Below are 27,911 nucleotides of genomic sequence, written 5' to 3'. Positions count from 1 at the left end.
ATGAAGAGATGAGTAATTGCAAAGGCAACTTGGATTTATTGTTGCAATTAGGACTACACGTTCTGTTACTTTTAAGCCGTAACTAGAGTTACTTTGGGTTTTAAACATTAAGGGTTAGGTTAAAGTTATTAAAACTTTCGCTTGGGATTAAAATTAATGCATGCCTACTGCTTGTGTATTTAAAAGTCAGTACTTCATACAACTAAGATAGTTGTAGAAGGGGTTCACGAGTCGAGTAAGATTGGGAACCGCTGACCTAGATGATCACTCGATTTATATTTAACCAACGGGTCCAAAAACAACAGTTTGTTTTCCTTTCAATTTTCACCGTAAACCTGATGTTTTATTGTATGGCATTCACATCGTGAAATAATTGCTGCAATGTATCTATTCGATGCGAACAGATTAAAAAACATGTCCAGAAGTTCATACAATTACTATCTGCTGTAGGTCAAATACAAGCCGAGATTTAAAACCGAGAGAATTTTGTACAAGAATGCGGCTGTGAGAAACGTAGAGGCCAAATGAATCCGATATTGGACAACGGATTGGAAAGGAATATTTTACAAGTAAAAAACTTTAATTTTATGATCGACACACAGTGTTCTCAAATCTTGACAGATGCTTGTAGCTGTACATTTAGTATTTATTATTAATAGGTAGCGTTGACATTAGATATCAGGAACCTAACGCACGTGTCTTTTACCAGCTATTTTTTAACAAAGCGACTGTCAAAACGTGTCTTTGGTATTGATTTCGTATCTACTGTCCTTCGATTACAATGGCCACACAACATACTGCATTATGCTGCCTGCATTGCGCGGATACGCAGTATAAATTCGTCTATCATTAATCTTAAGTTACCTCATCATTGAATTTATGAATCCGCAAAGTCCCATTTACACATAGCTCCTATACACCGATACACGGCATACATCGTGTCGTTAATTTATAACATGCTCTCCTAATTATCAAAGTAGTTAGAGTAGTGTGGAAGTTCTCTGTTAAGCTCATAAATTATTGGTTAATTAACGTAATTGTAACATTCTGAGAGAGAGAGAGCAAAATTAAATGCCTCACCGCTCTCCAGATTTGGGAAGTAGAATATGTGGAAGAAAAGCCAACATCTTTATATATGCCTCTCTACCTTCTATAATACATCCAGAAGTAATGAAATGAAGGTGTCATAAGTGCAAATGTTAAATCTAGTCATCACACTGATATTAATCCTAAGTTTGCTTCGTCAGTATATGTCTCGCCTAAATTTGATAGTAATAGAAAGCATCCTGAAAGATTAGATGTAAGAGACTGTTAGGTATCTTCGTGAACTATTGAAGATGTGGAAGGGATGACTCAATTATATATTAGTTAATATAACACTGAAGTAACATTATCTCATTATAGAACTTCTAGTGACAATCACCTCAACAGAAACATGAAATCTAAGTCATGCTAACGATATGTGAGGAAAGTACAATTTTAGTCTGTGTACTAACAGATGTAGTTGAAAAAATTATTTTTCAAAAGCTGTGATGTAATATCTCGTCCACAAGCTATGTGCGTATGGTACCAGAGCGTCTCGCACAAACAATGCCCGTCTTACAGATTATGGTCACAACTTTTTAACGCTTCTAACAACTGCAATTTCACTTCAAAATCAAGTCCAATACCACAAACGGCAGCCACACAATGACGATCTTCCATTAACTTGGCCCATTTCCAGGAAACGTTCTCAAAATTGATGTCACCGGTAGCGCGCGGAGGCAGGGGGGGGGGGGGGGGGCACGTTAATCTACGTCTTTTGAAAAGCTGTTATCTTTTATTTACGGATAACAAATGACGTGTGAAACCTTGATTTTTCTTCTTTCCCGCTTACGTTTAAGATAACTAAACTTGCTACATTGCTACATCCTTCTGTTCTACATACAAGCGAACTGTTAACGACCAAGTATGAACAAAATTGATCTCAGACAGGCTGCTGGCTGTGTTATTTCACTAGGTGACGGCTCCTGTTTTAACGACCAACTCCCCCCCATAATCGACAGAACTGAAGTGCAGACGAAACACTTAGTCATACCAGCATGCTGTTTGCAGGTTAGCATTCTATCAATAGGTTAGCATTCTATCAGTAAGCGGATAATGATCGACTAAGTAACTTGAATTGTAACAAAAGTTCTGAACATGGTGAGCGTCAGTACTTTTGGAATTGTTAATCAAGTACTGAGTAACTTGTATTGTAGGAGACGTTCTGGACATGGTGAGAATTGGTACTTCTGGAATTGTTAATCAAGTACTCAGTAACTTATATTGTAGAAGTTCTGGACATGGTGAGAACAAATACTAACGGAATTGTTAATTAAGTACTCAGTAACTTGTATTGTAGGAGAAGTTCTGGACATGGTGAGCGTCAGTACTTGTGGAATTGCTAATTAACTTCTCAGTAACTTGTATTGTAGGAGAAGTTCTGGACATGGTGAGAATCAGCACTTCTGGAATTGTTAATGAAGGACTCAATAACTTGTATTGAAGAAGAAGTTCTGGACATGGTGAGCGTCAGTACTCCTGGAATTGTTAACAAAGTAGTGTGAACGACACGCTGCCAGTTAAAAGAGAAAAAAAAATTTGGGAGATATTTTCGGTCTCAGTGATTTCACTACAGAGACTGAAAGAACTACGTAGACTCTGCCAAAACACTTACATTTTCTCCTGGTTGAGCAATATAAAAAATGTCGAACATACAAGCACATAAAATAATGCAGTACATAATTAAATACCTAATAATGGTACCAACGAGACTACTGAACAATTATCATTTCCTAGGAAATGAGATTGTTGGTAACATTGAAACGCAAAAATGTGAGACTGGAGATGAGATTCTGATTTCAAAGTTGATCAGATCTTCTCAATGGACCGTTATACACAGGGGAAGGAAGAGAGTTAAGTGCATTTATCTTCTGGAAGCTGAAGCTGGATTTCTGCAAACTGTTCGTTATCAACATCAAACAATACAATACAATATATGTACACATTTTACTGGCAGATTACAGACGCGGATTTCTATACCCACCAAGAACAAACGAAATTTTCGCTTTACACTCACTTAATTGTTTGGTAATCGTCACATGAATCTAGCGAATAGAATGCCGCGAAGACTTATAAGCGTTTTGGAACTGATGGAGACGGTAATGCGCGATTGGCCTCACGTTGGGTGCCATTCCATTAGGTGAGGGTAATGAGTCCCACCCTTGCAGCTGCCTACATCTCGTGTTTGCTACCCCGTTAGTTGATGTTATTGTTTGCAAGCAATAGCTTATTTAAACGAAATTCGTGGGAAATACAAAATATATGTGTTCTTAAAACCACAAAATATGGCCATACATTCATTGATCGGGATTTAATAACACAATGGGCCACTATAGGTATGTAATAAAAAAATGCAGCCCCAAGGTGGACACAACTGATGTAGTAATGGGTCTGGTTTTAATTTTATGAGCTATTGAGTTTGTTAAAGCCCTTTATGTAGACGGACTTATGTGAATATGTCTATGAATCATAAAATAAATCGCACCGGAGTGCAACATTTCTGGTTAATCCTTACCTTCGGGATGTAAAGAAAACAGATTACAATTGTTTTATTCCTACCAAAGCTATCTGTTCTGGACCACGGAAGCACTGTTTAGGATCACCTCTCATGTAACGTATTATGACGTAATCAATACTTGTTATCTGCAGCCGGCCGGTGTGGCCGTGCGGTTCTAGGCGCTTCAGTCCGGAACCGCGTGACTGCTACGGTCGCAGGTTCGAATCTTGCATGTGTGTGATGTCTTCAGGTTAACATCACATTACCTTGACAACTATTTCACGGTCCCTTTCTAGGTTTTAGTTATTACTTTGAAACAGTGGCAGGTGGACTTCTACGTGCAGGCTTTACGGATACCCATTACCATGCGGGCAGTTAACAGTATGCTGGCGTCTTGTGACTGCTTGCGGGAGTCCACAGGCAGCATCCAGCAGTGGTGTATTGTGCACACGAAGATAGCGGGTGTTCAGTGCGTGGCAACTACTTGTGCTGGACTTAGACAGGTGTCTGCTGTCTGTTATTCTGATAATCAGTGCACTACAAACAGCGCTGAGTAATCTCCTACTAGCGCTCTGCCGCGCGGCATTAGCCGAGCGGTCTCATGCGCTGCAGTCATGGAATGCGCGGCTGGTCCCGGCGGATGTTTGAGTCCTCCCTCGGGCGTGGGTGTGTGTGTTTGTCCTCAGGATAATGTGTATGCTTAGGGACTGATGACCTTAGCAGTCAAGTCCCATAAGATTTCACACGAAGTTGAAGTTGAAACAGCGCTCTGCTAAACTAGCTCTGCCGGTGTTCATGCCAGCTTACGTACTCCATGTCAACAGTCACATTATTCACTAGCAACTTTTGATACTGTAGGAAGATCCTCTTTTACTCATTCTAAATGAAACCCTAACTTCCGCGCGGGGAAGCCGCTCGGTCTGAGGATTGCAGTCACGGTCGGTGCGGCTGCTCCCGTCGGAGGTTCGAGTCCTCCCTCGAATGTGTGTGTCGTCCATAGCGTTAGTTTAAGTTAGATTAAGTAGTGTGTAAGCTTAGGAACTGATGACCTAAGCAGTTTGGTCCCATAAGATAATACCACAAATTTAAATTTAAAAGTAACATTTTATTTGACAGTATCAGCAAAACTCAGGGTCCTGTTGAGGCGGCATGGTGTCAAGTCTCTTGATTGTCGCCTTTAATGTGCAATATATCTGACCCAGCAGGTCACCTGTACTTGCTGTTCCCAATGTGGTCCAATCTGTCTCGACATGCTATAACTGTGGGGTCCGCCTCCCTAGGGCAACGGACGCAGGATCCATTCTTCTCGAAACCAGTTAGATTAGCAGGTAACAGGATCCACTCCTTCTCAACTAGCCTAAGGCCTCTAAGTGCCTCGATGCCTCCCAGCAGTTTGCGAGCTCATGTCTAAAACCAAGGCGGATCATTCTAGAATGAACATGTCCTCCGACGCGCTTGCCGTTTCAATAAGCAGAAGGAGAGATAAAATATTACTTCTGACAGATAACATCTTCGGGTTTCAAAAATTGTTGAAAAATGGTCTAACGAGAAGGACGTACAATATTAAGGATTGCAGAAGCTTTATTAGAACTAGTTTTAATGAGGAGATCCAAAAAGACCGCAATCACGTGGAAATAGATTGTGACAAAATTCGGAGGTAAAAAAATGGTAATATGAAGAGTATAATCACAGAAGATATTTGTGAGAGATCATCGGAACTACTGAATAATCAGTTGAAATGTGAAGATACGCAAGTAATAAAAATCAGAGATGTCGAAATCTTTTCAACATCTATTTACATTCGTAGGCTGAATATTCTGCCGAAATTGCCACCGATTATTGAAGAAGTTGAAAACACTGGATGTGGAAACTACAAACGGTAAATACCTCTTGCTAAGAAATGACGCCGAGGAAACAGCTTGTAATATTTTGTGAACGAACCGGAATGCCTTAAAATTCTTACTTAGTGTGACACAATGTATGTTTGTGGAATATTCAAGTGTTGCACCAAGTTCCCCTATCAGTTGTTTACTATTCTCAAGATAGTTAATCGATATTGTAGCCCAATGTTTGTTTTCTTTACTGAACAACAAAACAACTTCGTCAAATCAGAATGTCATTCAGTTGTCGATGAATATAATTATGTAGTTCCGAAATTTTCATCATCAGTAATGTTTCAGGCTTTTAAGCCAGCGTAATAAAGTCGGGAAGTGAAGCCTGGGCAGATATAAGAATCTAAGGATGCAAATTTCATGTAATCCAGAGCTGGAGGGAGAAAATACAAACCGACATGTTACGGCATTCCGCCTGTACGGCCTGCAATTCATCTGGCACAGTGACGTTGCGGGTTGCCTACATACCACGCAAGCACTACATAGCTACAGGCGGGCATAGGCTCCACTACGACGATGCTCCCTGCTGCCGACCAGCTGCCTCCTCGACGGACACAGCTTGACCTCTACAGCTCCGCCGCGGGTCCAGTCTCCGTGGTTGGATGTTGTAACCGGGTTCACGATTTTTGGTAGAACATTGACTGTATTCTGTTTTTTCCAGGTTTTATATCGCTTTGCACGTACTAGAAGTAAACTCTTGTGAGATACGAGTCTTAGAGTTATTGCACAAAGGCCTCCGGCCTGTCAATTTTGAACGTTAATTGTATTTGGTGCGTCGGAGAGCTGACGAGCATACTATTTATTTTCCATTAAACTTCACTTGTGGAAACATAGCGACATACAAACGTTGGTACTTACACATGACTATTGCACAAGAAATGAAATTGGAAGGTTCCTGTTATATATATTTGGTTTTCCGATGCTGGACCCTGATATGGTAGGTGATTGTTTTGTTGAGGATTTTATATCAGCGACGCATGCATTGGGGTTTCGTGATCAGTTACTGGAAGCTTGTATAGAAGAATATGCACTGCATCCTCCATATATGTGGACAGAACTGAGCTTTAATAGACAGCGAACCACCATTGCTAATAAAAGTTTCCATAGAAAATGTGATAGCCAGTTCAGACACTTACAGATAAAGAAAATTCGGCTCATCTCTAAAATCGCAATAAATTCGTCAAAAACTAAGAAAAAGGAAAGGAACCGTCCAAACTTTAAGCTCGTAGTACAGCAGGTGGGAAATTTCCAAACTGGAAGAATTTCCAGGCTTCAGTATTAGAAATCGGTTTGTTACAAAGCGAAACCAGTGATGACACAGCAAAAAAAGATGTGACTGTAAATGTACATATACATATTCGGATTTAAACGAAGAAATTTTGTAAATGTATTTAAAAATTAAAAATAAATATTTACATACTTTCGGTGTGTCCATCAGTTCGCCTTCTCGCGGGGCAGCCTGGTTAACGCTAAACGAACTGGTATTCTTAACATGCGTTTAATGACGTTCGTTTATAACAACATGAGTTTATTCGCGAGAAACAGCAGTTTTCATTCAAGTGATACTGGCCAGAAATTCAGTCTGCTTTTGGAACACACCGTCCTAACTGTTGGGTAGAAAGGTGTATAGTATTCTTCCGCATCCCTTTTTCTTCCAGTAAGATACCTTGAGACGTCAAAGACACTACCGGTAGTTCTCGCACTTTCCAATTTTAATTGAACAATCTCCTTGTGATACACTCCTTTTATTAAGTCTAGTAGTTCCAAGGAGAAATTTCTATCAGTACCTGTGTTTCGTTGTTGTCGAGCTAGTTTATATCCAACTGCTTTATGGACTTTTTATTTTTATTTATTTATTTATGCATTTATTTTACCTGGCAAGATTAGTTCCTTCAGGCCCTCTCTTACACCCAACCAGGCATACTCAGATTCAACAAATTTCAGTTTCTACAGAACATTAAGGACATATGTCATGTTATACAGTATTAATGTTAAAGAATAAAATAGAGATTTTAAAAGTAGTACAATGATAATTATAACAATCAAAAAATAATTATAACAATCAAGAATAATAATAATAATAATAATAATAATAATAATAGTAGTAGTAGTAGTAATGACTATGTATATGAAAGTAAACATATTTTTCTTTTATGAATGTCAGTCCTATTGCTACTCCACGAGTAAAAATTGAAATCTCTATCACAATGAACCATATTTTCGATAAACGCTAAGAAGTTTTACACCTTCTACTGTAAGTGTATATGGTAGGATGCTTTGTTTGCACAGGCTATTCATGAAGTTTATACTCAAGGATGATCATCAAAAACGCGCTCGAGAACGCTAACGGTCCTCGGGCTGGCCAAACACTACAGTCTTACCGTCTGATGCGCTGAAGGCAAGTCACTAGCTACCAAAGATACGCCTATCTGATGTAGACGGAAGAAATGTGTCTCATCCTGTTCCGGACTCTTGCAGGCTTTGGAGGAACAGATCCCATTTTTCTGTCAGCGAGAGGAATGCGTCATGCCCCTGAGGCTACACTGTCCACTGGCGGCCTCTGCTTTCCCTGTGCCCCCTGGCGGCTCGAGGCACTATCGTACAAATCCACAACAAAGTGTTGTATGCCCAAGGAGCCTTAGATCTTCATTAATTTACATATAGGTTGTAGAAATTAGTAGCCGGCATTCTGTTGATAAAAACATAGATACAGCCATTCCTCTTTCATCACATTCATGTCCATTTTATTTTCTATTTCTGAAACTTGAAAGGTGGCTACACTGAGGCACGGCGCCAGAGAGTGCGCCAAAGAGTATTATTCAGCCGCCTCCACTGGCAGAGTTTGTTGAGATGTGGTAGTGGAGAGTGCTTGTCGAGAAGTCGTGGTGCAGAGTGCTTGTTGAGATGTAGCAGTGGTGAGTCGTTGTCGAGAAGTTCCCATGGAGAGTGCTTGTCCAGATGTTGTCATATTGTTTTGATGGGCTAGACACCAGATATTGTTGGAATGGGGATGCTGTAATGATCAGAGTGCGCTTTTCGTCAATATATATGAGGGTAAAAAATTCCTTTTTTTTATTATTTCAATGTCTTAAACAATAATGCCTCTTGGTCACAGGATTACATAAATGACCTTGTGGATGACATCGGAAGTTCACTGAGGCTTTTTGCGGATGATGCTGTGGTGTATCGAGAGGTTGTAACAATGGAAAATTGTACTGAAATGCAGGAGGATCTGCGAATTGACGCATGGTGCAGGGAATGGGAATTGAATCTCAATGTAGACAAGTGTAATGTGCTGCGAATACACAGAAAGATAGATCCTTTATCATTTAGCTACAAAATAGCAGGTCAGCAACTGGAAGCAGTTAATACCATAAATTATCTGGGAGTACGCTTTAGGAGTGATTTAAAATGGAATGATCATATAATGTTGATCGTCGGTAAAGCAGATGCCAGACTGAGATTCATTGGAAGAATCCTAAGGAAATGCAATCCGAAAACAAAGGAAGTAGGTTACAGTACGCTTGTTCGCCCACTGCTTGAATACTGCTCAGCAGTGTGGGATCCGTACCAGACAGGGTTGATAGAAGATATAGAGAAGATCCAACGGAGAGCAGCGCGCTTCGTTACAGGATCATTTAGTAATCGCGAAAGCGTTACGGAGATGATAGATAAACTCCAGTGGAAGACTCTGCAGGAGAGACGCTCAGTAGCTCGGTACGGGCTTTTGTCAAAGTTTCGAGAACATACCTTCACCGAAGAGTCAAGCAGTATATTGCTCCCTCCTACGTATATCTCGCGAAGAGACCATGAGGATAAAATCAGAGAGATTAGAGACCACACAGAGGCATACCGACAATCCTTCTTTCCACGAACAATACGAGAATGGAATAGAAGGGAGAACCGATAGAGGTACTCAAGGTACCCTCCGCCACACACCGTCAGGTGGCTTGCTGAGTATGGATGTAGATGTAGATGTAGAAAGCATCTGGCTCGTGTTCTTGTATAGACTGTATTTCTGGTTTCTATGTGCAATTATAGTATTTCTGGTTTTTTTAAATTACTTCACTATAAATGGTATTTAAAATATTTGGTCTTATTGAGGAAGAACCGTGCCAGATGTGTACGTTGAATCACACTTCCACACATAGAACAGCTACACCTGTGTTTTGTTGTTTCCTAGGTTTTATAGTTGCTGGGGACTTAATTAATTAATTGTGTTAACGGAAATTTTCTTTCATTCTTTGTTGTTGTTCTATGCAGTCAGATTGCATACTAATACTAGTCAGGGCCAACCGGTTACGAGATAGCGTAACCAAACAGACAGCTACTAAATGAAAAAATTAAAAATATTTGCATTCTAAAATAATTAAGCCCCCATGCAAACTGCATTAATAATTTTTGTGTAGACGATGTTGAACAGCTTTTAGCGATGTTAACAGTAGTAATTGAACAATGTGTAGATTACAATTGGTACTGCAACTGTGAGAACGCATAGCTGAATTGGGTTTGAGATCCGAAGATAGTCTGACTTTGTGTCGAAATCGATTATGTTCAGTACAAGATAGTGATACAGCTCTGTATTTTATAATGCAGTTTTTAAGCTTTAATGACTGACTGACCTTTCCTGGAATGACAACATGTGCTGTCAGTTCTTCTTTCTTTCTGCATAGCCCCCAAGTGTTTGCAGCTGCATATTGTCATGAATTCTATTACCTCCTTGTTTCATTTTTAAGAGATAAGCTAACCGCTGTTTTATCCCTGTCTTTCGTCCAAATAAAAGCTACCTTAAAACGGCAAAGTGTAATGCAATCGATCACACTTTTCACAGTGCCACACGCTGGAAATAGAAATACCGAGTGACTAGGGCCTCCCGTCGGGTAGACCGTTCGCCTGCTGCAAGTCTTTCGAGTTGACGCCACTTCGACGACTTGCCTGTCGATGGGGAAGAAATGATGATGACAAGGACAGCACAACACCCAGTCCCCGAGCGGAGAAAATCTCCGACCCAGCCGGGAATCGAGCCCAGGCAGTTAGGTATGACATCCCGCCGCGCTGACCACTCAGCTACCAGGGGCAGAGAGATCTACATGATGAAACTGACACACTTACAAGAGAAGGAACGCGGCTGTCCCAACTTTTTAGCAATCAACTTCCATTATTGTTGTTAACTACGTCAATAATGGAGTGCACAGTATGCCCGATAGCACACATATCAAAAAAATTTTGCATCACCTCGGTTCTTTTCGCCCTTTTTATTGCTCGTGAAAACCACTCATGCATGTTGTACGACAATACAACGAGACTTTCAGAGGTGGTGGCCCAGATTGCTTTTCACACCGGTACCTCTAATACCCAGTAGCACATTGTTGTGTGCATAGTTCCGCATAGTCAGCGCGTACACAACTTTCCCAATAGAGCGCGCCCCACTAAGCACAACAGCGCAGGCGCAACGCTCGTCCATCTCCGCACTACGAGATGGCGCTGTCTTAGAGACGGACCAAATTCTGCTTCCGCCAATGCGGGTATTAATATGTAATGCAGCCAATGAGATTGCTGCTAAGTAGAACCTTTTCTCCTCGCAGATCACACTCGCGCCGTGATACCTGAACGCTCAAGGTATTATAACGAGTGTACAGACCTCCGATTAGTCAGTCTGCATTAGTCTCCATTAGTCTGTAGTCAAGTTTCAGTCTGCGCCTAATAAGATTATCATATTCCTGTACATAGCCATGAAGATAAATGTATAGACACTTCGTCAAGTATCAGAGATATGTCAGAATAAGATTAGTGTACCAAGACCAAAGGAACTTCAGATTGTCAATTGTAAATAGCAGCCAGAATCAAGTTAAGTTATTTTTAGACTTGTTATTATTTTAATAAATGTATGTGAAAATTAATCAAGTTCTGTTTGAAGTTGGTCACCGTCAATCTGCTACTCTAAGCGTGCAAGTGGCATTTCTATCGTCTGACCTAAAGGCAGAAGATAAACACGCCACGATAAGACCACGAGACACATTGCTGGCACTCGCCTACTTCGTTAAAGCGACAAGTCAAATAATCTGATGGTGTGTGTACCAAATGTCTTACAGTACGCACACCACACACGTACTCTTGCATTGATGTATGCCAGTATTTTCGTGGCATACTATCCACAAGTTCATCAAGGCACTATTGGTCCAGGTTGTCCTACCACTCAACGGCGATTCGGCGTAGATCCCTCAGAGTGGTTGATGGTTCACGTCGTCCATAAACAACCCTTTTCAATCCATCTCAGGCATGTTCGATAGGGTTCATTTTTGGAGAACATGCTGGCCACTCTATTCGAGCGATGTCGTTGTCCTGAAGGAAGTCACTGACAAGATGTGCACGATGGGGGCGCGAATTCTCGTCCCTGAAGACGAATGCCTCTCCAATATACTGCCGATATGGTTGCACTATCGACCAGAGGGTGGCATTTATGTATGTACAGCTGTTACGACGCCTTCCATGACCACCAGCGGCGTACGTCAGCCCCACATAATGCCATCCCGAAACAGCAGGAACCTTCACCTCCCTGCACTCGCTGGACAGTGTGTCTAAGGCGCTCAGCCTGACCGGGTTGCCTCCAAACAAGTCTCCGACTATTGTCCGGTTGAAGGTATATGCGACACTCATCGGCGAAGAGAAAGTAATGCCAATCCTGAGCGGTCCATTCGGCATGTTGTTGGACCCATCTGTACCGGGCTGTATGGTGTCGTGATTGCAAAGATGGACCTCGCCATGGACATCGGGAGTGAAGTAGCGCATCATGCAGCCTCTTGCGCACAGTTTGAGTCGTAACAGACGTCATGTGGCTGCACGAAAATCATTATTCAACATGGTGGCGTGGTCGTCAGGGTTCCTCCGAGCCGTAATCCGTAGGTAGCGGTCATCCACTGCAGTAGTAGCCCTTGGGCGGCCTGAGCGAGGCATGTCATTGACAGTTCCTGTCTCTCCGTATCTCCTCCACGTCAGAACAACATAGCTTTGGTTCACTCCGAGAGGCCTGGACAATTCCCTTGTTGAGATCCCCTCCTGGCCAAAGCAACAATTCGGACGCGATCGAACGGCGGTATTGACCGTCTAGGTGTGAGTGAACTACACACAGCACGAGCCGTGTACCTCCTTCCAGGTGGTACTTGAACTGATCGGCTGTCGGACCCCGTCTGTCGAATAGGCGGTGCTCAAGCATGGTTGTTTATATCTTTGGGCAGGTTTAATGACAACTCTGAACAGTCAAAGTGACAGCGTCTGTGACACAATATCCACAGTCAACCTCTATCTTCAGGAGTTGTGGGAACCGGAGTGATGCAAAACTTTTTATTACGTGTGTATGTATCACTTCTTCTTATGAATATGGTGATAGTCTTATTATCATGTTATTTTACGGCAGACATAGTCTTTTGGAGGGTACACAAACTCCCTACGTTGTAACTGCTCATTTCTCTGTGTAATGTCAGTAAATCTAACCAGTGGCATGGTGGCGCCAACTGTACAAAGACTAGACCCAAAATTAGTCGGTAATAATGTGATAAGTAATTATCTAATGTGGCAAGCCTATGAGACCGTGAACACGATTCTTACCGGTTTGGTAGAGCTCGCTCTTCAAGTTCAAAACGGAAAACTTCCTTCCGCTATCGTTTTCAGTTGAAATCTTAAAATGTGAAACACATCCTCTTTGTCAGCTAAATAGCAAACTTTATGGCCACGCTTACTTTGTTTCATTGTCATACACATCATGCCGAACGATCGACCTACGCGACGTAACAAGAACTTGCCAGCAACCATAACAGATCAAATATTTGCTTCAAACTAACATTAGGTTCACTAGTTAGAAGTGTTAGCATCTGGAGATTGTTAGAGCCAAAACTTCCGTGTGTGTAGTCTTCATTGCGAGCAATCATGCAGAAAGGGATCACTGCCTAGATACGGATTCAGTTCAGGTAAAACATGCATTCACAGCAAGATGACAGTAACAAGGAATGACAATGTCTAATTATGACTCATCGTTTTGACGAGCTTATATCTAACACTTCATTCTCTGTCTTCAGTAACACAGGAATTTCCTTGATCGTATTTGCTTCCAGTAATAAAACCACGAAAAACAGAAAGGAAACCATCAAGCTCCATGTCTTAATATGTCAAATAGGAATACACTGAGGCAAACTCAGAATCAGATCTCTCAAACTATGTTAAACTGTCTAACCAAAAAAATGCATTTAGATGTAATACTGTGTCTGAACTTCTCCAGCCAGTGCCTGCACAAAGTAAGATTATAGGAGTCTTTATAAATTATATATTGCTGTTGCTACCACTGGCTGATGCCGGTGATTCAACTGCACTTTCGTACGGGTTTTATGCAACCACAACGCCATCAAAAACCTTGCACAAGGTTTTCGTATTCTGTCGCTCGCTACGCACAAACCATCAGACCTGCAGAAAAAATAAACATGATCTTTTTGTAGGAAATTTTGTATTGCGATATGTTTCGCTGGATGGCACGGTTTTAATCATCCAAGAAAAACGTGTTTGAAGGTCACTTCTGTATGTTTTTTTTCAATAATTCGAAAACTATGGCTTCTAGTGAAAACGTATCTCAGTAGAATGTTTAGCTACATTAAGATTCCTACAAAAAGGCCCAGTTCATATTCTTCTACAGGACTAATAGCCTGCACGTAGCAAGCGATAGGACATCAAAATCTCGTGTGTGGTTTTTGAAGCTGTTTTGGGTTGCATAAAATCCATAATTAAGGGCGGCTGAATCACCTTTTATAGCAGCTTGAAAAATATGTAGTTGTAGTGCTATCTTCTCGTCACATTTTCCTGTTAATTTTGCTAAAATATTAAAGAAAATAAATAGGTACGAAACACATGTGTCTTGCCCACGTTTTTAAAACATACTACAAGGAAAACAGAAACGATGAATAATTTGCTGGTCGTGTATTCCAAAGAATGAATATTACGACATACGTTGGTAATTGGTAACTTCAGCGCTTAAGTTCTGACACCGTAGCAACAGCCTATATAGAAAACTACAGATGTTTCTGCAGGAATTGTCACCTGAAGAAATACAAATGGGCCATAAAAATACTGTACAATAGGAATGGAATGTTAACACTTTATTTCCAGTAAAAGAAATTACAAAGAATTTCTCTATAGATATTAACTAAAAGAAGAAGAAATTGGATGAGTGTTATATCCACGAATAAGTTATTGCCATGTCAACGAAGAAATTATTTGGGGCAGATCACACGCTCAGATTGAGGAAAGATCGGGAAGGGAAGTCAGCCAGGTTTTCCCCAAAGGAACCATCAGGTTGGCAGGACGAATAGTTGCATGGTCGTCCTCTCGAATATGTCTCCACTATGTTACCATTACGTCACATCACTCGGTCTCTGTATGAGAGTCGTAACTAACAGAACATTGCAGTCTAATTGGTCAACGAACATTCTTACCAAGTGGTATACTGGTATAGGAATAGCAATAATTAAAGGGAGAAAGCCATAAATATCTGCACTGAAGTGGTCTCCCACAACTTTTGAAGGACAACACTGAAAAATGCCACTAGTTAAAAAAAACTGAGAAACAATAAACAGGCACTTCAGTCATCAAAAAATCGGTCTATTGGCTTCACCAAGGAGGCCTTAGGCATGTTCAGGTGAAGGAGCCGCACAGGGCCTCGTGTTTCTAGAGGCCCCGCACAAATAATTAGAAGGTAGTTTTCAAACTATGACGTGAATTGTCGGTGTTGCAGGTAAGCTTAAAAAATAAAGTGAAGTGTTTCTGAAACAGATTTTTATTTTATTACGATTGTAATGTAATTGAAGTATGTACCCACTATGACACGAATACATGGCTACTAGTGTGTATAACAGAAACCTATCGCTGCAGTTTGATTAAGAAATTGACGACATGGTTAACAGGACACAACAAGGAGAAAGAAGAAAGTGATTTTTTTTTCTACTCTATCGTTCACACAGTATTAAAGAAATACTTATTAAAGAAATACTTATTAAAGAAATACTTATTTTCTCCATAAAGTTTAGGATGCTTACACGAAATAGAACTGAAAATGCTGTGCAAAAGATTGCAAAAAGAGCTAAGTGTAAACATAAATGATAAATGTTCAAAAGACATTGTCGCATCAGAACTTTTGACAGAAATGAAAGTGTTCAGAGAAATAGTGCCCAAGGTTATGAAACCTTTAATGCTAATATTGAAATACCTAAATGATATTGGGGATCCATTTCTTAACATTTATATTGTGAGTGTGTGGGTTTTATTTTGTCAAGTTGGGCGATGGATTGATCCAACAAGTACTCTCTGGTTCCTGGAAGAAACAGTTTCCACCTCACACTACTACAGAAGTCAGATAGACGCTCCTAATGTACCAACAAGAACTGATTGAAAAACATTCAGCAAAAAATATCTTCTGGAGTCGTCAGCTGTAAGGAGGGACACAAAAATATTCTATATTCTTATGTAAGTAGTGGAACACTTGGGTACTGGAGTATTGCTAGTTAGTGTAAAAAAAACATTAAACGAAGGAAAAATATTATTTATTGCAAAAAACAAATCTGAGAAATCAAGTGAAACTTTTTTTTTACAAAGTAATAAATTTAAGGGTTCCTTTCGGAACAGTAAATGGCCTCTTATGGATACAAATGCTATTATTGTACAAATTATGGTAATAAATAAAATATTTGTTTGGGTTAATGAGAAGTTAAACAGAATTGTTAGAATTCAACGGACAATTTAAATTCCGGGAAAACTAGCATTCTCGTTGCGTTGTCCAAGAATATATCTCTTACTTGAGTGAAACATCTCAATTGAACCAGTTTTTAGAAGTTAATAGAATTACAGAGTGTACGTACGAAATATTGACGGCAAAGCTTCACAGCTCCCATAGACCAGAGATCATAGGTTGAAGATCGTCTTTCACTAAATAGGTTTAATTTGCGTATGAGGGAAGACATAACTAAGTTTCCTGAAACTAACACTTCCAGAGTTAATTGGTATAAAATTGCAACCAACTATATCTCATACCGATATGCGATCTGTTTCCCAAGCGTATTTATAACTTGCACAATTCTCGGGTGTCCTCCCCGGTCATATCGTAATTACTCCACAATACTTCGACAAAATGAGTCGTAGACATCTTCCGGTTGTCTCTTATGACGACGTGACCCGGCTGAACACTCTAAAATTCTACATGGTTCAGAGACCATCTGAAGAGGCAACGAGTCAGTCTGCCAAAACATCCTGGAGTAATTACGAAATGATCCTCCAGGACACTCAAGAATTCTACGAGCTAAGTCCTATGGTACCTTCGTAGCAAATGAGAAATCCACATTTACAAAGTTAACAACCACAGTTCGTGTCTAAATATCTGTAATTATATTTGTGCTTAACTGAATACTGTTAAGACTCGTAGCTGCATAATGTAACGTACTTAAATGTTATTTATTATTTACTGTTTGTTTTTCCAAGACATGTGTCAGCCCTGAGGTTATTGTGAAAGGTTTGTCGCATTATAATGACCTCGTGTTCCGTCTATTAACAGTGCAGTTTACATTTGCTATTTGGAAAGAGCTCTTTACTACCTGTACATTACGTGTTATTAATAAGCATGCCGAAAAAATGACTTTGTGAGCTGATGTATGCTGTGAGCCCAGAATTTTAGGTAAATATGGACAGTTCAGTATCTTTCATGTGAGTTACATAACGGTTAGCTATTTGTTTACAGTACAACAGACTGGCCTATAGTAATGCCCAGAGTGACAAATCTTAGCAACGGTGAGTAGAATTTCTTCATCTCGCTTCTTAGTCCGAGTATCTGGAACGGCTGATTAGAGAATCGAACATAAATTTTAAAAAGTAGCTTACAGTACCGAGAGCTATAACGGCGACTTAGGAGTGGTCCACTACTTTCATTCCTCCATGTACCAAGTGAGCCATGATGGCTCTTATCGATATCTGCTTCGCTGCCTGTCGGCGTGACATTACCGTTCCGCCGTGCCGCTAGTTTTGCAGTGATCTCTGAACCGAGTGTAAGACGGTAAGAGAGGGAGGAAGAGACGGCGGTTGTGACGCGAGATAGTGCCGGTGTTGAAATAGTGTGTTGCCTTCTACGCGGGAACCGTCACGGAGGAAGGTTGATCTATGAGGAATCTAGAAAGTTAGAAAGTTCGGCGATTGGAAAGGTGTTTTTCTGATGCATTCCATTCATAGATTAAGTGCATCAGCCCATCGGATTCATGGTTTACTTGCATTAACTTGGACGCCGTGCATCTCCTGCGAGAATAGTTACTGACGCCGACAGTTGCTTGGGGTCGGGCAGCCAGTGCCTTCCTATTGCGTCGTATTGCTTTCCGTCATTTTATTAATGTTACTGTGATTTTTAATTGTTCCCTTAAGTTCTTTCTCAATGTAACAAAATAATTTGTAAAAACGCCTCTGCAAGTCGTGATCAGTACGTTTTAGATGCGTGGTTATAATAATATATTTACTTTCGTGCGTCAACATACAGCTATAATTGGCGGTGGAAATATATTTGCAGAGAAAAGCACATAATGATGTATATTGTATTTTAGACCAATAGACATAACTAGTTATTGTAGTGGTTTTGAATACCTTTACTTGTCAGGGTTAAACGAATGTTGAAAATATAATTGTTTTTGAATAGTTCAACATGAATTTCCTAACGGACCGAAGTTTTTTCATGCATTTACCGGTAGAATAAGGTGTGGAGAAACTATTTCGCCGTATGCAACTTCCGTCCAATTTGGGCGAAACAATTTGTGACTGTGAACCATCAAAATTTGCATAAACATAAAAGAAAATTAAATACGTATGGTCATGAAGTAGTGAGACATAGGTTCTATACTAAATAATTAGTCCATACACAAGTTCCATTTAACTTTGAATTTATGGCAGTCGATATATAACGTACTTACATCTTTTAACATTTCCAGTTAGACGTCGCACAATATAGCTTCTCACATGAATCTACTGCTATGCAGTATGGCACTTTCACATTACGCTAAAATAATATTATTTTTAAACAACAGTAATACGGTGGCAAGACATGCATATCCGACACCAATTACGGGAGACAGAAGAATGGATAACTGTTCATCGAGAATATTTCATACATCCAAAGAATGGGTAAAAAATGTTCATTTGTCTGCCTTTCGCGCAGCGGCTCTCAGAGTCAATAGCTCACTGTATCTCTGAGTGCGCTTTCACAATAAACACGTCACGTCACTGGACGTTATTTGCTAACTGTAGCTGCTGCCGAGCGACTGCTCGGTTAGTGAATGATTTAAAATGGTAGGGCAATCACATTATGTTACATTGCCTTCCACGGAAATCTTGGAAATCAAGGAGATTACCAAGATTCACATGTCGTCGTTAACATTATGGGATTGAGTACCTTACCGATTTACATGGATCAAACATAATATTTCTGTCATTTGACAGTTAGGATTACACAAATAAGGTGATCTCTCATTCTGAGACAAAAGAAAATTCTTAAGGTAAATATACACAGAAAAATTTTAAAACTAAAACAGTAAATCTACAAAGCTTACAATGGAGATTATACATTATTCTCAATATATTCCTTTTTCAGAGTTCATAAGGACCATCTTTGTGGTCTCAAGTTGTTGTCCAGAGCTCATAAGCTCTTTGCTCCAGAAGGAAAACACACAGACTTTAATCTTTCTATACACATATAATTCTCACACGTGGAATTTCTCACACGTATCCGTCTTCCATTGCTCACTAACTGTGATGATTTTTACGCTTTCATTGGTTTTGTATTTTACTGGTAAGTTAAAATTGATTCTTCTCCAGATGAAGCTTATTCCTTGAGAAGTTCAATTGCTACTTTGCGTTCTGCGAGAAGAAAACTTTTCATCAGCTCTGATGGGCGAGTCTCGTTCGTACATTAGGTACACACGTAACATGTAACAAAAAAATATAAATACCTATTAGTGTAAGAACTAACCTTAAATCTAATTTTAGGGCTTTGGATTCATAGGAATATGACTTTATCACTATTCACGTCAGGTTTGGCTGTTCGCATTTCATTCACGGGATTACATTTTTTTTTGTGTTGTGAATCAATATAAGAGTCTTTTATTCTGGGAGCGGCTTGCAAGGAAAGTCCGTTTCGTTGAACCGCAGTGGGAGTGGTGTGATGGTACATCACCTTAAATTTAACGCGTTTGTTGCGGCGATGGGCGTTGGCACAGGCTGATTGTTAGTGCTGAATCGAAACTCCAGGCGCTCACTAGCCGCCACGCGGTATTTCAGCTTTCCCGCGCACGGTTCAGTGAACACGTTGCGTCGATGGTGTCTTATTTTGTGTTTTGCTGAGCTGCTGTGGAGGGACGACGATTACCAGGGACAGAGACTCAATTTTCCATCCCTGCCTCCACATTTTCCAGCCGATTTTGAAGATTTTAAGGTAGCCTAGCGCTCGCACTTTGCAAAGAAGCTAACACTTACACTTGGTTTTCGATGCCCTGCACTTTATCACATCACCGCCTTCGGTTACACAACCGGAGTATCACTGTTCGTCGCCATATCTGCACGTTTAACACTTATTATTTTCATCGTGAATGTAATTATCACTTATTTATAACATCGGCGTATTGCTTCATGTCTGTGGCAGACTTCCAGAGCATTTTAAGCCTTCACTTATACACTACTATGTACACAAAACATATTTTTACAGTTTATAATCAAATAGTTTGTCTCACTTTTAAGCTTGCTAATTTAGAGCTTCGATTATCGTGTTCATTTCAATTTATGCCGATTTGTTGGTAACCACCTTAACATTTCGCTTTACATTATTCATCAGCTTTCTCTAAGACTAATTACGCTTTTGATTCACAGTCACAATACATTAGTTTCTCCGATTTATTAGGTATTACTTTTTTTATTTGAATCGTTCTTTCTATTCATTAGATTCATTTAAGTTATCACTGTCATTTCGACAAAAATTTCCATTTTACTAGATGCGGGGATCAATCAGTCACACTTGATCGCCCTCTCACATGAGAACAAAACACCATTCAAGAAAATATCGCGATCGCAGTTCGCCTCTCGGATTGACTTTAAAAGAAAAAGTAAGGACATTTCAAAACTAGCTTTTCCCGGTTTCGTACAAGCGTTTCCTTTTGAAAATCGTTTGCCAAACCAGCCTTCTACGTTAACCACATTTCTCAATCTGTTACGTCAAGTCTACTGGACGGGTTTAGGCGGGTTAGGATATTTACACAAAGTCAGGATAAAGACATAGATATAATAGTACATAGAAGAAGAAATATAGCAAACAACTCCTTGTTCCTTATGACTTAGAAATTAATTTTTCTTTCCGTCGTACGTCTGCGTACGCTCTCTAATTAAGAACTACCTGCTTTGTTTTACTGGCGGTTTCACTGTCATTTTATTCTCGATTTGACGCCTGCTTATGTTCCGCTGCATTGACCTCTATATATGACCTAAGTCATCATTGCTTTCTCCTTGTCACTTACTCTCTTATGCTTGATATTTTGTTTCACTTATGGCTTTAAATGTATCTGACCTGCGTAATGCAATTACAATTAATGCTACTCTGTTTATCTAGCTGAAGGGTAGCGCTTTGATTGTGACGCTGATACTTACAAGTAACTCACATGCTTCGTAATCATTACGTTATTTTAATGCAGAGAAGAACCTGTTCTAGATTCTATGTACATTATAACTTAATCTAAACATCGCTGACTTAGAAACTAGTTACTTATTTTCCTTTTCAGTGGCATAATGAACCATCAATTGTCAAGCGACCCTTGTCCTTGACGAAAATAAATTTCCTTTTTCGATCATTGCTCCCTGAACTTAAAAAAATTTCTTACATACTACATTTTACTTTCGTTTCTTTACCATTTCATATCGCAGAAGCCGGCTTGTTAGGCACATCCTTCGCTTTATACAGGGCTACTACAAATGATTGAAGCGATTTCACAGCTCTACAATAACTTTATTATTTGAGATATTTTCACAATGCTTTGCACACACATACAAAAACTCAAAAAGTTTTTTTAGGCAGTCACAAATGTTCGATATGTGCCCCTTTAGTGATTCGGCAGACATTAAGCCGATAATCAAGTTCCTCCCACACTCGGCGCAGCATGTCCCCATCAATGAGTTCGAAAGCATCGTTGATGCGAGCTCGCAGTTCTGGCACGTTTCTTGATAGAGGAAGTTTAAACACTGAATCTTTCACATAACCCCACAGAAAGAAATCGCATGGGGCTAAGTAGGGGGAGCGTGGAGGCCATGACATCAATTGCTGATCATGATCTCCACCACGACCAATCCATCGGTTTTCCAATCTCTTGTTTAAGAAATGCCGAACATCATGATGGAAGTGCGGTGGAGCACCATCCTGTGGTACGTTTAGCCTTTATTCGTTGACTTCCGCGGGCTACACGTGAAACTTGCCCGCACGCGTTCAACCGTTTCTTCGCTCACTGCAGGCCGACCCGTTGATTTCCCCTTACAGAGGCATCCAGAAGCTTTAAACTGCGCATACCATCGCCGAATGGAGTTAGCAGTTGGTGGATCTTTGTTGAACTTCGTCCTGAAGTGTCGTTGCACTGTTATGACTGACTGATGTGAGTGCATTTCAGGCACGACATACGCTATCTCGGCTCCTGTCGCCATTTTCTCTCACTGCGCTCTCGAGCGCTCTGGCGGCAGAAACCTGAAGTGCGGCTTCAGCCGCACAAAACTTTATGAGTTTTTCTACGTATCTGTAGTGTGTCGTGACCATATGTCAATGAATGGAGCTACAGTGAATTTATGAAATCGCTTCAATCATTTGTAATAGCCCTGTATTTCATTTTTCTCTCATAAATATTTCATGCTTAAAACTAACTCTTAAAACTAGAGTTCTCGGAGTCGATCACTTTCTTTGCTAACCAAGAATATTTCATCAGCTGGTCTGTACATAAATTATGGCTCAAGATAACTTATTTTAAATTATCTGCTGTATAGCAAGACAGGCTCACAATCGTGTAGTTTTTCCTAAGTATTTTTAGCGAAGTCAGATCAGTTTTCCCTTAGTTACTAGCGGCTAACCTCCTCTTGCCAATATAAAGCTTTCTTTTGATTTATTTTGTAGCATGATACTTTCTAAGATCAGATTGATGGTATAATCGTTTTATTTTTCCATTTGCGGGAGCAGAAGTCAGATAATACCTTGTGTGCGGTATACAAAGGATCTCGTAAGGTCCCTCAAAAAGACTTTGCCATTTTCGTTTTTTGCGTGAGAGCAACGGTGGTTTAAGGCGCGTTTTTAGTAAGACCTTCTCGCCTACTTTATAAGATAACACCTTATTAATATGTTTGGGTGATCAATGTTGTTAGAGCTTGTCTTATTCTGGCGTCTAAACTAGCGCTTGTGTTGTTACACTTAGGAACTGAATTGACCCATTCATTTTTTTCTTGGTCAGAAGACATCAACTCACTCGGAGTGAAACCAGTACACAGGTGCGGTAGATTATTCATAATTTCCTCGAAAGGTGATACGAAGCAACCCAGCGAGTCTGCTGATTTGGTACATACGTACGAATGAAACGATTAAACTCATTCAAGACTCGTGCAGTCGGGTTCGACTTGGGCCTGATTTTTACTCTTTCTTTTACTAACTTCAGTGCTACTTCTGTCTGCTGTACTAACAGTGCGCAAATGCCAGTATAAAGGTTTATTAGGGCTCTGTAGCGTCTTAGAAAATCCATTCCCAAGAGCCATGGCACTGCCAAATTCTTGACAACGAGGAAAATACATTTGATGGGTATTGATTGAATCTCCAGTGGTATCCAAGCTTGAATACTGACCTTTTGTGCCTGGGAGCCTATGGCTCCTGTTATTGAACATCCTTGGACGCGTAATGTTGGAATTTTAATTAATGTGGTAATTTACTTATAGAAACATAAGAACATAGCATTAATATTTGCACCTGTATCTTAGATTACAGTCGTCAAAATTCCTGCTATAGTAAGTTTTGTCACAGCTTGCACTTGGTCATGGATCGGTTCGTCACATTCAGTCGTCTCTTTCTCTTGTAATAATTCTCCTCTCACGTCAATTCCGTCATTGTATCTCAGTACAAGTACGTCCTGGTTAGGCTCTTTGTCGAAGTGGTCGCCCCCATTCTGTCTCACTGCATCCCTTAGGGAGCTTTCAGATGCTGAAATTAGTTTACCTGTTTGCGTGGTTTTAATTGGCCTTCATCATTATGAAGTTAGACGAATCTAACGTTATGAGAACAATCAGGAACAAAATTACTATTATGTACAAACCTCGTGTCAAAGTATTGTTGGGTTTGTTCTGGTGTCCAATATGTGTTACTGTCTTCTGCGTTCGCGAAAAATACAGGGGGATTGTACTGACTTCGCGGGGTCTGATGATTTTTATCACCATTATGATTTCCGGAATTGTTACAGTGAAATCCACCTTCACACTGTGGCTTGCCGTTAAACTGTGTGTTTCTATTCACTCCCTGCGCTTGATTTTTACTAGGTGCGGAGTTGTGTTGGTTTGAGTGGTCGGGATAAGCTGTTTGTTGCTGCCCGTAATCTGAATGTTGCCCGCGCGAGTACAGTGCATTTCATTGCGATCCGCTCTGCTGTTGCCAACCCTTTTGACTGAAACCATTTCCAAAATTCTGCTTGTACGGTTCACTGCCGTACTGGCTAGCAGTCGTGTTATACACGGGATTGAATCGGTTGTGTTGATTAGGTCTATTGCTTTTGTACGGATACCCATTGCCTTTATTTCCGTTTTGCCAATGGTTACTATTTTCGTAACCGTTCCCTAGCTTTTCATTGCCGTTACTCTCGTAAGGTTGTGGCCAAGAATTGTATGGAGTGTTCCGCGGTTTGTTAGCTCTCATGTCCTCGTAGATCAGGTCTAGGGAATCTAATATCGACAGAAAGGTATCTGGATCATCATCTGGTATTGCTATCAGCTTTTCACGAATTGGTATGAGTAATTTAGACTTTAGGATCATAATTACATCTTTACTATTAATAGGGGCATCCCAATACCGGATTTGGCCAAGACATTTTTCGAAGTACTTTCTCATGATACTATTCCTGGGGTTAAATTGTTCTGCATTATAAACTTCTTTACGAAGGTGCTTCTGAACACCTTCGCTTCAAAATTTTGTGAGGAAACAGTGCTCAAACTCCTCATATGTTCGACACTTATCAACCATTCCGTTTCCCCATATTGCCGATTCGCCACCTATATATCCGGTAACAAATTGCATACGCTGTCTATCGGACCACGAATTTGGAAAAATGTCAGAGAATCCACGAAGAAAAACAATTGGGTGTGTATTTCGTTTTTCCGGGTTACAGGTTTGAAAAACAGGATGTTTTACCACGCTTTCTTCCTTCACCATTTGTACTACCGAGTCAGATTCTTGGTTTCAGTGACTAACTGAAATATGTGGTGGTGAAGTGTGCTCATTAGATACAACAGGTATTGGGAACTGCCGAAATAATTCTTCTTCTTCCTCTGAGGCTAAAGAGGTAGGATGATTCGGTCTCTGTATTCGGAAACTACTACTCACTTGAGCCTTCAAGTTATTTAGTTGTTCCGTTACCTCTTTCTTCCAATTTGGTATTTCTTGCTGAAGGGTACGCCTAATGCTACCGAGTTCAGACATTACAGTATCTCCGGAGCTTCCAGGAGCTGCCAAGATACTAAGAGTGATTGCTTTCACAGTCTCTACTAGGTCTTTGTTAATTTTATTTTCGACAAATTTGTCCTTTCCAACAATCCAGTTCTCATACATTTCTCTAAATTCTCTCTCATGACTATCTAGCCTCTCTTTTCCTTTTGTTTCAGTCTCCAGAGCCCAATTTGACATTCCCGCGGTTAGTTTTTCTACCTACGTAGTTACTCTATCTAATCTATGATTAACTGTGGTTACAGAGGAGTCAAGATTCTTGGTTCTGTCTCGGATGTCAGCTGTCTTCCTTTGCATGCTAGCTAAAGCGTCATTCAGTTCGGAAATTATTCCGCTTCGCATTTGAGAAACTGCATCCTTAACTTGATATGCTACTTCGTTGGCTACCTCTTCTCTAACAGCTTTTATTTCTACGCTTACTGTGGAAAGCTTATCTTCAAGCGAGCCTAACATTTATCAATTTTCCTCCATCAAATCTTTCATTTGGCGATTTCCGTTCTGCATCATTTGACTTATTTTACTCAGTAGATGTTTGAATACATCGTCTGTCACTACCCCTGGATTACTTTCACCTGCCTCCCTTGTAATCGGCATATGCCTACGAGTACTAGTGGCAGAAACTGTGGTGACATTGTCTAGTTCAGTAACATTATGGTGTGAGGCACCAAAGTCCATAATATTTCCTATTTCACATTCTACAGTTGTTTGATTGGTGTCTCAGCCCTACTAATTATCCTGCGGGACCGTAAGCGACACGACAATTCACTCGTTTCATTCTGTTCATTTGTATCTAGAGATGACATTTTATCGTCTGCCATAGCTCACTTATTTACAAACAGTAAGTCAATGAAGTTCGTTTGAGTTACGCCCGTCAGCTGTTGACAAAGATGAAATTTATTGGTAGCGAGTCGGTTGTCACTGCTACGTCACAAGATCTGAATGTCGGGAGTTGCACGTCACGAGAACAAGTGACTATTCTGGACAGTAAAGGAAGTATGGCTGCACGCGGATCAAAATAAATGACAACTAATACCAGTCAGCTCCGTGAAACGGTAGCGGACATTTAATAACAACTGGTATACAATACACAACAATGGAATTTGAGCAATCGTTAAAGAAATGCCCAATCTACTGAATGCAAACAACTGAATTTGAAGCAAATTTTCTACTGCAACTACTAAAGATCGTCACAAATTGATTAATGACGGCTGAAACTAAAGAAGCTGACAAAATTTTAACTTACGTTGCTGATGACTGCCTTCGGCGATGCAACTAGATTTTCGCACAAATTCCGTTCCAAAAAATTTCCTTTCCGCAGATTTCTCTGATTGCCTTATCTCGTTTGTTCGCTCGATGGAAATTTTATTGGATGGTGTTTGATGCATGTAATAAATCAAAAGCACAAGATTAGCTACAATTCTTTATGAAAATTTTCACAAAGCTTATCTTACTAAAAATTTTTATTCTTTTCCGCAGTACACAAGTTTTTTTAATTCGTGTCCCTGTTCAGAGGCGCCAATTATAACAATATATTTACTTTTGTGCGTCAACATACAGCTATAATTGGCGGTGGAAATATATTTGCAGAGAAAAGCACATAATGATATATATTGTATTTTAGGCCAACAGACATAACTAGTTATTGTTGTGGTTTTGAATACCTTTTTACTTGTCAGGGCTAAACGACTATTGAAAATATAATTATTTTTGGGTATCTCAACATGAATTTCCCAAGGAATCGAAGTTTATCATGCATTTACCAGTACAATAAGGTGTGGAGAAACTATTTCGCCGTATGCAACTTCCGTCCGATTTCGACGAAACAATTTATGACTGTGAACCATCAAAATTTGCATACACAGAAAAGAAAATTAAATAGGTATGAAGTAGTGAGACATAGGCTCTATGCTAAATAATTAGTCCACACACAAGTTCCATTTAACTTTGAATGTATGGCAGTCGATATATAACGTACTTACATCTTTTAACATTTCTAGTTAGACGTCGCACAATATAGCTTCTCACATGAATCTACTGCTATGCAGTATGGCACTTTCACATTACGCTAAAATAATATTTTTTTTTAAACAACAATAATACGGTGGCAAGACATGCGTGTCCGACACCAATTACGAGAGACAGCAGAATGAATAACTGTTCCTCGAGAATATCTCGTACATCAAAAGAATGTGCAAAAATGTTGTTCATTTGTCCGCCTTTCGCGCAGCGACTTTCAAAGTCAGTAGCTCACTGTATCTCTGACTGCGCTTCCACAATAAACGCGTCACGTCACAGGACGTTATTTCCTAACTGTAGCTGTTGCCGAGCGACTGCTCGGTTAGTGAATGATTTAAAATGGTAGGGCAATCACATAATGTTACATGGTATGTCTAGGTCCTCAAGATGTTTATTCAGGCCGTTAATAAGGAGAAACTGGTTAGTTGCTCGCCGTTGCCCAGTCTGATTCTGAGGTAAGGTCTTGTCTGGATTTTCTTTCGTGACTGCATCCGTCTTGGGCCTTACGTTAATGCTTCAACAAACAAAAATTTGGGTGCGTCTGTGTGTGTGTGAAATTTTATGGAACTTGACTGCTAAAGTCATCAGTCCCTAACCTTACACACTACTTAACCTAAGAATTCTAAGCACAAACACACAGACGGAGGTC

Source organism: Schistocerca serialis, chromosome 7 (genome assembly GCF_023864345.2).
Source record: "Schistocerca serialis cubense isolate TAMUIC-IGC-003099 chromosome 7, iqSchSeri2.2, whole genome shotgun sequence".
Lineage (NCBI taxonomy): Eukaryota > Metazoa > Arthropoda > Insecta > Orthoptera > Acrididae > Schistocerca > Schistocerca serialis.
The sequence above is the reverse complement of the archived record's forward strand: the minus strand, read 5'-3'. Positions refer to the sequence as shown.